Below are 10,519 nucleotides of genomic sequence, written 5' to 3' on the forward strand. Positions count from 1 at the left end.
TATTATAGTCATTTATTCCAAACTCCATACAGTACATCTGTTTTAGGCTTTTTTTTGCTATCATCTTATCTAAAGAATGTTTTTAAAGCCTAACTGAGGCAGCCACCACCACCATTGCTTCCCCTTTCACCAACCTGAGGATCAGAGGCAGGTTGGTCATGAAAGCGGATCCTCCTACTCTCTTGAAATGTGGCCAAGAGGTTCTTCCACAGCACCTTACAAAGATTCTTATATTTTCCCCTTATATCAAGGATTCAAAAGCGTGGCCAAGCAGTAATTGTCACTCTCTTTCATGATCCAATTCCTGGGGTGCTTGTGCAGGAACTGCAGCAAGAATGAGCATTCACCACCAATTTTCAAGTCATTGGAGTCCTAGGTGTCACTGGAGACAACACTATCCTCAACAATCTTACCCCTCTTATGCACAGTTCTAGGTTTTGGGAGGGGCAGAACTCCTGGAAGTCTGCCACATGTCCTCCTCCTCCTCATCAATGGCATCCAAACCCTTCTCCTCCTTGTGCCTCTCCTTTGCTTGCTGATGCCTCACTTAGATGGAGTCAGTTGTGAAAGGATTCCACAAGCCCTGAGGCAGCAGGGTTCCTTGTCTTCATCCTTCTTGCTGTGACTCCATTGCCCAGTCTATTGCACCTCGCAGTGACCTTCAGGAGCAAAACAAGATTTTGTGGCTGATCTCCACATTACTGCAGCTCACCTTTATACTCACTTCTTTGAATGATGACAAGATGGCACACACATCCTGCAGGGACCTGGTAAGCATAACCCCACCCCAGAGCCTGTCCTCACCTCATCCTCACATATACTCATTGATGGCTGACTGCAGAGGATGCAGCTGCTTCAGAATGGCCAATGCCAAGTTCCAATGTGTGGGTGTATTGTATATTAGGCAGTTGGCAGGCAGCTTGTGTTGCTTCTGAATTTCAGCCAGAGGGACACTCGCTGGGTATGACAGCCTAAAGTGTCTGCACACTCTGCTGGCCTGTGGTAGGGTATCATGGAAGCCAGAGTACCTATCTAGGAACTGTTGTACTCTAGGTTGAGGAAGTGTGGCCCGCAAGGTGCATCTGTGCACTTTTCCTGTCAAAGGGCGGACAGTACGTTGGCGCCATTGTCACACACAACCTGTTCCACAGATATACCAGCTGCAAAACGGTGTGAGAACATTTTGCCTGGGTTGTTGTTGGTCACTTGGGGGACTGGTGGTTCTGACAAGTCTGATGAGATCATTAGGGAGAAGGGGTAGAGGTGACTGAACTAAAACCTTCAACAAGTTGCAGGACACGGCACCACCAGCTTCAGTGGTATGATCCATCCTGCATCCTTCCCAGCCTTCAGCAAATTTACCCAGTGTGCCATAAAACAGATATAACATTCCTGCCCATGTTTGCTGGGCCTCATGTGTCATATGGAGCCTGCTGCTGACAGCGTGGTCCAGTGACATGGAGACATTAGCTTCTCTATGCTGGGCAAGGGCAGAGATGGTCTTCTTAATGAAAAAGTGGTTGTTGGGTATCTGTCTCTGTGGTGAATCATAGGCCACATAATTACGGAATGGGCCGGACTCCACCAGCTGGAACAGGAACACCATCAATTTTGCCAAGCTGGCATTCAGAAATTTGGGGTGAGTATATGATTTTTTGGGGGGATCCAGCCCTTGGGAAAGAGACACTTGCTTGGTCAAGGATGCTGCTAGAGATGGCATGGTTAAGAAACTTACATCAAAGTGGAAGCCTACGTTTGGCCCTTCCCTGTGTGGCCTCTTGCATGTTGCAGTGCATGCAGACGGAGAAGGTGCACTTCACAGTTTTGTGATTTAGTGCACAAAACTGTGCTGCAAAGGGTAGCTTTGCATGTGTCAGCAACAGGTTCATTCTGCTGACCCCCGGAAAAAAAAATTAAAAAGACCCTAGCAAAATGATATATTAATAAAATATACTCCCCTTCAAAATATATACTTAAAACACTAAACTAAAATACTAAACCCCAAACATCAACTCTAAAAAGAAATATATTTGCTACAACCAAACTTTTCACTGACCACCAATGTACAGAAGCCCTTTTCCACTGACCACCGGGATAAGGGGCACTACAGTAACCACTCTGTACAATGCATAATTTAGACATACGCTTGATCACTCCCCTCTGTAAAATGTACCGTATAATACATAGACTTGACTGCCGTGGTTGCTATTATTTATTTGTGAAAAAAAGCATATGTAATGCAAGGGTTTCATTTTTTAAAAATTATCCTTTGGCTTCAGTTTCACGTGTGTCCATTAAACTAGGGTTTCCCAAAGTAGTCAGTATTGACCCCCAAGGGTCAATAAAATGGATGGGGATCAAATGGGGGGTCAGTAAATGTCTGGGTCAATAGGTGGTCCATAAATGATGAAACGTTGATTGGGGTAAATTAATCCTTTGAGGGCTCTGTAGAACTTCATGCCAGTCCCTAGTTCTGAAGGTACGTTGCCTAGCAGTGAGACAGTGTTACACAGGGTTGGATGGTCAGCCACCAGGGAGAGTGGTCTCTGTTGTCTTTATCAGCTGGGGGTTGATACTAGCCTTGTTTAGCAGTGTTCTTTGTGTTGTGTGTTTGCGACTTTCCTTCTCAACCTGGGAAGTACTGTATAGAGGTACGTGTGCCCTTCCCATATAGGGTATACTCCCCCACCTCAAACTCTTTTGGGAGCCCATGATTATGCCCAATGTGATAAAAGTTTATGAAAAAGAATTGAATGCTGTGCATTAACTAAAAAATCATCTTTATAACAACCATAATGCCAGCTGCTGATACCAAGAGGTGTCAAGAGTACAAGAATATTTATATCAATTTTTACTACTACATGTAGTACTATTATTCTAAGTAGTATTTATTACATTATTTTAAAATAATAAATGTTTTTGGGGTTGATTAACAAACTAAAACTGGTGACCAGAAGAGATTTGATACTCCTGCAATCAATCATGCTGCTTTAAGCCACACCCAAATTACAAATAATGTTTGATCTGTTACTTAGCATGACCCCCTGACTATGTGTACTGAGCTCTGTAGGAGGCTCTTGGCAGGGGTCAAGTCCAGCACCTACTTTAGCTGCCTGAGTAAATCCAGCCTTATCCAGGCTTCATTATCAACAGGTCTGAGTGAGATGTGTGATGATACCTTTAGCACAGTTTAAATATTTTTGGTGCTTTTTGCTAACAAATAATTGAGCCCTAAGGGAATTTTCTCGTCTCTGCTCCTGCATCTCAACCATTGCATCTCAACCCTGGTAATGTTCCCTTAGGGCCACATATGATGCCTTTGTGGCTTTGTTAGTTTCTATGAAATCTCTTCTTTAGCATGACTCAAACGCTATCCCTGTTCCTCTGAGGGAATGTTGGTTTTTTGAAAGATTCAGCAATGCTGCCAATTAATAAAGGGGACCGAGATACACAGCTAAGAGACAATAATTTTTTTCACCATTACCAAATGTCACGAATAACATGAAAGAAAAGAGTTTGCACAGTATGAGGAGTTTGAAGTTTTAATGCTGATAAGCTGAATCACCCTAGTTTTTCACATCTCAAATTAACTTAATTGGTAAGTCTTTCCCCATGCCCCTCTCTGCTTCCCACCATATTCTTCCTCATTCCTTCGCATTTTTAATAATGTAAAAATATATTAATTTCAGTTATAAGAAATTATACCGTGGGTAATAAAATCTTCATAAAATACAAGAATATGGGGGCCCCTTGTGCTCTGCCCATATACAAGCCCCACCTGAATAAACATTCTTGTGTTACAGAAATTATTTTTCAAAAAGTGGGCCAATTCACTAAAAGATGAATTGCCAAGGAATTGGTAGGAGACTTCCAAAATCTAGACCAATATAGGCAATTTGGAAAGTGAGTTAAATGGCAGAATGCACAGCAAACCTCAGAACAGCACCAATACACGGCAGACCTCAGACCAGCACCACTGCAATGCAGACCTCAGACCAGAATCAATGAATGGAAGACTGGGCAGTTAGAATGACGCATATACAACGACATCTCTGGGATTAGCCATCACACACATTCTGATCCCCGTGGGACATTACCCACACACACGCATTAATGGGCAGCATCTTCCATGTCAGCACACGGGTGACTGCTCCCCTTTAGCAGGTCCAGCAGGTGGGTGCTGCAGATGTGGTGGGTCCCACAAGGGGCAGATGCGAAGGGTCTCAGCAGGGCAGATAGGGAGAGTCTAAACAGGGCATATGTGGAGGGTCTTAATAGGGGCAGATGCGGAGGGTCTCAGCAGGGCAGATGCGGAGTATCTCAGCAGGGCAGATGAGAAGGGTCTCAGCAGGGCAGATGAGAAGGGTCTCACTAGGGGCAGATAAGGAGGGTTTCACTAGGGGCAGATAAGGAGGGTCTCACTAGGGGCAGATAAGGAGGATCTCACTAGGGGCAGATGAGGAGGGTCTCAGCAGGGGCAGATGGAGGGTCTCAGCAGGGGCAGATGAGGAGGGTCTCAACAGGGGCATGTGCTGAGGGTCTCAGCAGAGCAGATGCGGGGGGTCTCAGCAGGGGCAGATGTGGAGGGTCTCAGCAGGGGTAGGTGCGGAGGGTCTCAACAGGGGCAGGTGCGGATGTTCTCACAAGGGGCAGATGTGAATCTCAGCAGGGCAGATAAGGAGGGTCTCAACAGGGTATATGTGGAGGATCAAGCAGGGGCAGGTGTGGAGGGTCTCACCAGGGGCAGATAAAGAGGATCTCACCAGGGGCAGGTAAAGAGGATCTCACCAGGGGCAGATAAGGAGGGTCTTACTAGGGGCAGATAAGGATGGTCTCAGAGAAAGATGTGAAGTACTCCAAAGGGGCAGACATGGAGGCCTCACCAGGGGCAGATACGGAGGGTTTAAGCAGGGGCAGATGTGGGTACCATTCCTCCTGTGGGGGGCTCAGAACCCAGGGAACGGATCTCAGTGGGGCCCCCCAACCTCGGGCCCTCATGCAGCCGCACCGGCGGTTGATCCACCAGCTGTAACCCCCCACCCAGCATGACACCCCCGCCATCTCCGCACTCTTTTTGGCCGCGCTGCTGCCAAACTAGTAGAGACGGCTGTGTTAAAGCGGCGGCAGCAGTGTCTGGTGGGTGGGGGACACTGCCAAATCTACTAGTTTGGCAGTGGCACGGCCGAAAAGCGCACAGAGGTGGCGCACACAGCCGCCTCTCCTTCCATGCTTGCTGGAACGGGCAGGAGGGAGGGGGTCGGTCAGTCCGCCCCTACTCAGGTGCAGAAATGACGTTCCTCAGGTGCAGAGATGACGTTCCTCAGGTGCAGAGATACAGAGGGATATAGAATGTATATTAGTCAGACTCAGCTAGACAAAAGGGATATATAATTTATTGGTGGAATTACCCTTTACTAAGCTCTAAAAGTGACATTAAAGTCATTTCAAATGCTAAATAAATCACTTACAATGAATGCTGCTCCTTGATGTTTAAACGTGTTAGTTTCCTACAGAATCAGCTGGTCCCGTACACTGGCCCTAATTTCTTTTTTTAGGGCGGCTCTTTTTCTTTGCAGGGTCCTATGGAGGCACCCTTGTATTGTGTCTCCACAAACACACAGGTACACACAGGCACAGCAGGGCAAGACACTTCCCTGCTCTTCCCTCTCCTCCCTTCTCAAAGCTAGTAGTTGGAGAGCTGTTGGAGACTGCTCTGTCCCTGGTGATCTTGTACTGGACAGGAAGTTTAGGGAATAGTTAGAGCCAGCTGTTAAGAAACATGATGACAAACAATTGTAAAGGAATACTTTGCTGGGCAATGTAAATGTGTGTGGTCTGGATTCATTATTGAAACTATTTAATGTAATACTACTAAAATGTAATTCTTAAGTTGTACATTTTGTCCCCAGATACTTAATATGTATGACTCTGCCGCTAGATTAATTTAAGTAGATATACAGGTGAAACTCGAATAATTAGAATATCGTGCAAAGTTAATTTATTTCACTAATGCAACTTAAAAGGTGAAACTAATATATGAGATAGACTCATTACATGCAAAGCAAGATAATTCAAGCCGTGATTTGTCATCATTGTGATGATTATGGCTTACAGCTCATGAAAACCCCAAGAACCCCAAATCCACAACCTCAAAAAAGTAGATTATTACATGCAATCAATAAAACAAGGATTGTACATAGAACAATATCGGACTGGAAAGTACAAGCATGCATATGTACTCAGTACTTGGTTTGGGCCCCTTTTGCAGCACTTACTGCAATTACTTTTGCACGATATTCTAATTATTCGAGTTTCACCTGTAAACCCTTAGCCTATGAAATCATAAAAACAACCCTAAGAGCTTTATTATACAATACACATAAAAGAAAGCACACAAATTCCTCCAAAAATGTTTTTGCAAAGACAGCAATATATGTGTTAGGATAGAAAAAAGAATGCACATTGTCAATTGTATATTTTGTAGACATGTGCAAAACAATTTTATATTTTGTAGACATGTGCAAAACAATTGTATATTTTGTAGACATGTGCAAAACAACAAAATTTGTTTCCGGATGAAGGTGAAAATAAAAGGGAAAAAAGCCTAAAAAAAGAAATGTAATGCAGCCACCAAATTTAAGGATGGGTAAGCTTAACAATATAACATTTGGGTTTTGGGTTTAGATAAACTTTAAAGTGGATTCCCAACTTAGAAAACAAAGAAGTCCATTCTCATCACCTCCCTCCAGCATCTATTTTTCTTTAATACCCCTTATACATACCTAAAATTCAGGATTCTTGCTGGTCATGTGACATTCTGGTTCCTCTTCCTTTTCTTCTAGCAGTGGAGAGAGCAGCACTGACCTTATAACATAAGCAACCCTCTCTGTAGTATTCTAATGTGAGCACACAGTGTGTGTCAATGACAGCTTGGACTCACAGAAAGTGAGTTAAATTAAGCTGGCCACCATTCAACCAAAAAGATGGTATTGGCTCTGGACATTTTTGGGACAGTGCTGGAGAGGAAATGAGTATTGTAGTGAAAGATGCATTTTTATTTTGATTGCTGCGGGCCAAACTATATTTCTAGGGATGCACCGATACCAGTTTTTCGGTATCGAGAACGAGCACCAATATTTTGCTTTTGGTTCTCGCCGTTACCAAGTACCAATACCGGTGCTTCCGCTGGCATGGAGCTGACTTCCCGGGCAATCAGGAAAACCTGGCAGCGGGTAATGACATGCCGCCCAGCTTCCTGATTGCCCAGGAAGCCGGCGCCATGTTGTTTGGCCGGCTCGATTGTGATTGGCTGGGAAACCAGCTTCCCAGCCAATCAGCATGGAGCCGGCTTCTCGGCCAATCAGGAAGCCAGCTTCCTGATTGGCCGGGAAGCCAGCTCCATGCTAATTGGCTGGAAAACTGGCTTCCCAGCCAATCAGTATTGAGCCGGCTGTTCGGCTTCCCGGTCAATCAGCAAGGAGCCAGCTTCCCGGCCGATCAGGAAGCCGGAAGGCGAGTCATTACTCGTCACCTGGCTTCCTGATTGCCCGGGAAGCTGGCTCCATGTTCCCCTGCGGCACTGACGGTCAGAGGAAATCTTCCTCTGACGGTCAGAGGAAATCTTCCTCTGACCAGAAGTTCCGGTATCAAGGAAGGTATCGGAGCATTTGGGCGAGTACGAGTACTCGCCCACATACTCGGTATCGGCACCGATACTAGTATCGGTATCGGTGCATCCCTATGTATTTCATTTTTTAAATATTTGTTTAAATATACTTTACTTTAGGGCTAACCCGAAAGATGTTTCCATAAAAATGCTCAATGGTTTTGGGACAAATATGCATATTTGTCTATTGCGTAGACACACTGCTGATGCCAACTTTATTTTCTAGAAAAATTTAGGAATATCCATTGTTGAAGACTGTCTACAAAAGTCTCCATCAACATGGCATCCAATTTTCCAGTCTTATATTCATGGGTACACTAAATATGGTAACCGTAGACAATACACCTGTGTGCTTCACCTTTTCCAACTCAGGAACCCAAAATGTTGGAAATAATTTGTGAGATCCATTATTTCTGTAATTCATGTTGGTCAACAATCATCTTTTTTTTCAGAACTGTGTTGAAGTACTTTTTAAGCCAGTTAACTTTATTGCACAAACCTTTGACGCTATTAAATGGATTCTGCCAGCTTTCCGTCCAAGTAAAGTACTGTATATGTGCCATTAATATGTATGCTATCTTCTCTTATTGGTATTACAATTATAACTGGTAACATTTAAACTAATTTCCAGACACTTTTGTGCGGAACTAATAACAATGAGACCTATTTTCCTTGCCATCAAATTTTTATAACAGGGAAATTAAAATTGCATCTGTGCTTTGTGAATGGAGAAATATGTGATCTGTTGAACTGTTGTTTAAAAAAAAGATTGTTTCCTTCACTGCCAGATATTCCATCAGTCGCAATGAAATATTGAAATGTTTCTGAGCACATAGCATAGCAATGCATAGCAAGCCACTCTGAATTCTAGGCTTCCACAAAATTTGCCTGTAGTCAAGAGAAAAGGTGCATATCCTAAATGCAAAAAGTGTATGTCAAGCTAAAAACCTCTTCTAATTTTGAATAGAGTGGAGAAGAAACTGTTGGGTTTATACTGCTATCCGGGACTCTGTAAGAGCGATTTTCCCTATCCTGCTGAAATGTTTTCACCAGATGGGAAGTGAGGTAAAAAAAGGGGTTCTACTAAAAGAAAAGCTTTTTTTATTTCTGTCTCTGTTGCTTTGGAGAGTTCCCCTCACTTCCTGTCTAGTAAAATGTTGACAGCAGGACATTAGGTGAGGGTGAATCCAAAGTTGTGCTACCAATGAAGCCAACTGGTGGGAAGTGGTATAGTGAGGGGGGCGCTCCTTCCTCAGTGCTGCTCAATAAACCTGAGACTGATAAAATCAAAGGGCAGGGTTACTGAGCTCCTTGCCCAGCCACTGTGTACAGTTGCCTAGTGTATGCTTAACTCCCGGGCTGCACAGAATTATCGGTTGTTCTTGTGCAGGTGGCAACCAATGATGGAGGGGGTGGCAAAAATGGCATCCACCTCTGGCATGGCCCCGGGTTAATTTTTCTAACCAACTAATGAGAAAAACTTACCCATGGGTCTAACCCTTCCCCACTGGTTCCACAACCAAGAACATTTTTTTTTTTTTTTTGACTGGACATACACTTTAACAAGCTATTTAACTATTTAAAAATAATTCATACTGTAAAGTTTATCCAGCATGATTGTTTTCGTCTTCTACCTATTTTACTAACGTGCAGTTAAATAAATCATGTTTTCTTTGTTAAAACATGTGTTTTAGCAAACAGTGCAGCCTTCGTGCTGCTGTCTAAGCCTGAAAATCTTTGGGTTGGCACCAATGTTTGAGAGGAAGTGTTTTGACATGTGTTCATTCAATTCAGGGTATTTCTTTCATCACACATCTCCAATCAAAATATATCTAGCGAAGATTGGCATCAGTAAAGACAGTCTATCAGTCCCAGCTAGCCAACCATGAAAACATTTCTTTATCCCCAGAGTTGAGTAAAACGTCTGATTAATGCAAAATAAGCCAGTGCAGTGCATTACAATAATGTGAAATATACAGAACAAGAATAAACCTCCATTTTCATTTGCGGCTCTATCCAAATTAATTACTGTAGAAGGAAATTATCATGACAGAATATGCCTTTTCATTTGTTCATAATGTTCTTGTATTTTGCCATGCATCAGCGATGGATTAATTGAACCTTGGGCCCCAGGCTGTTTTTTTATTTCATGGGCTCCCCACCAGTTTAATAAGATCATGCATAAAGGTCAGTGTACACAGGCATTTCTTGTTTGCAGGTACAGATAATGTGCATACATATAATGTATAATCCTTTGATTAGATGAAAGGAAACCTTTGAATACGAAGGCTGCCATTGCTCACTACCTTTAATGGCTTGTAAAGCTGAAATTGACTCACTATAAGCAGCTGTAATGTGCAGAACATTTTTAGCATGTTCTCCCCCACCTTCCCCCTTTTGCATTGGAGCCTGGGGCCCTGGGCAGCCCCTCATTTTTGTTATAACTTGTCACTTACCACCTTAACAGTAGAAACAAAATTAGGGATGTCCAGATACCAGTTCAGATATCAGTGCCGATACTTGCCATTTTCACAAGAACTACGAGGGTTGCGGCTGTGGCTGGGCCCTGGCGCTCCACCACTGTCCTGAAATCATTAGTCTGTATTGTTTTAGAAAAACTAAACAAAATATTCTGCTCCTGATCATCTCTTTGCCTTTTTGATTATACTCACCTTACATTTAACCCTTTGGCTGCCACCAGCGACAGCACAGACTTATAAATACATTTCCAGCTATAGCCTTTCGGAGTTTGTTTACAGTTCTTCAGCCAACTGTCAGCATTCTGCTGGAAGTGATTTGGGTGTCTGTAAAGCCGTTCAATCACTTTCAGCACCATAAATTGCTACACACCCC

The 10,519-nt window shown here is 43.5% G+C and overlaps 1 long non-coding RNA gene across 1 annotated transcript in view; it reads left to right on the plus strand.

Annotated features, from left to right (window-relative positions):
- Positions 1–448: 448 nt before the first annotated feature.
- The window catches only part of LOC108788562, a 15,845-nt gene continuing 5,774 nt past the window's right edge, over positions 449–10,519 (plus strand). Inside the window, exons 1-2 of the long non-coding RNA XR_001941350.1 lie at positions 449–461; positions 4,845–4,851. This is a non-coding gene — a long non-coding RNA (uncharacterized LOC108788562). The remainder of the gene's footprint in view (positions 462–4,844; positions 4,852–10,519) is intronic.

This window comes from Nanorana parkeri, unplaced genomic scaffold (genome assembly GCF_000935625.1).
Source record: "Nanorana parkeri isolate BGI_ZX_2015 unplaced genomic scaffold, ASM93562v1 scaffold334, whole genome shotgun sequence".
Taxonomy (NCBI): domain Eukaryota; kingdom Metazoa; phylum Chordata; class Amphibia; order Anura; family Dicroglossidae; genus Nanorana; species Nanorana parkeri.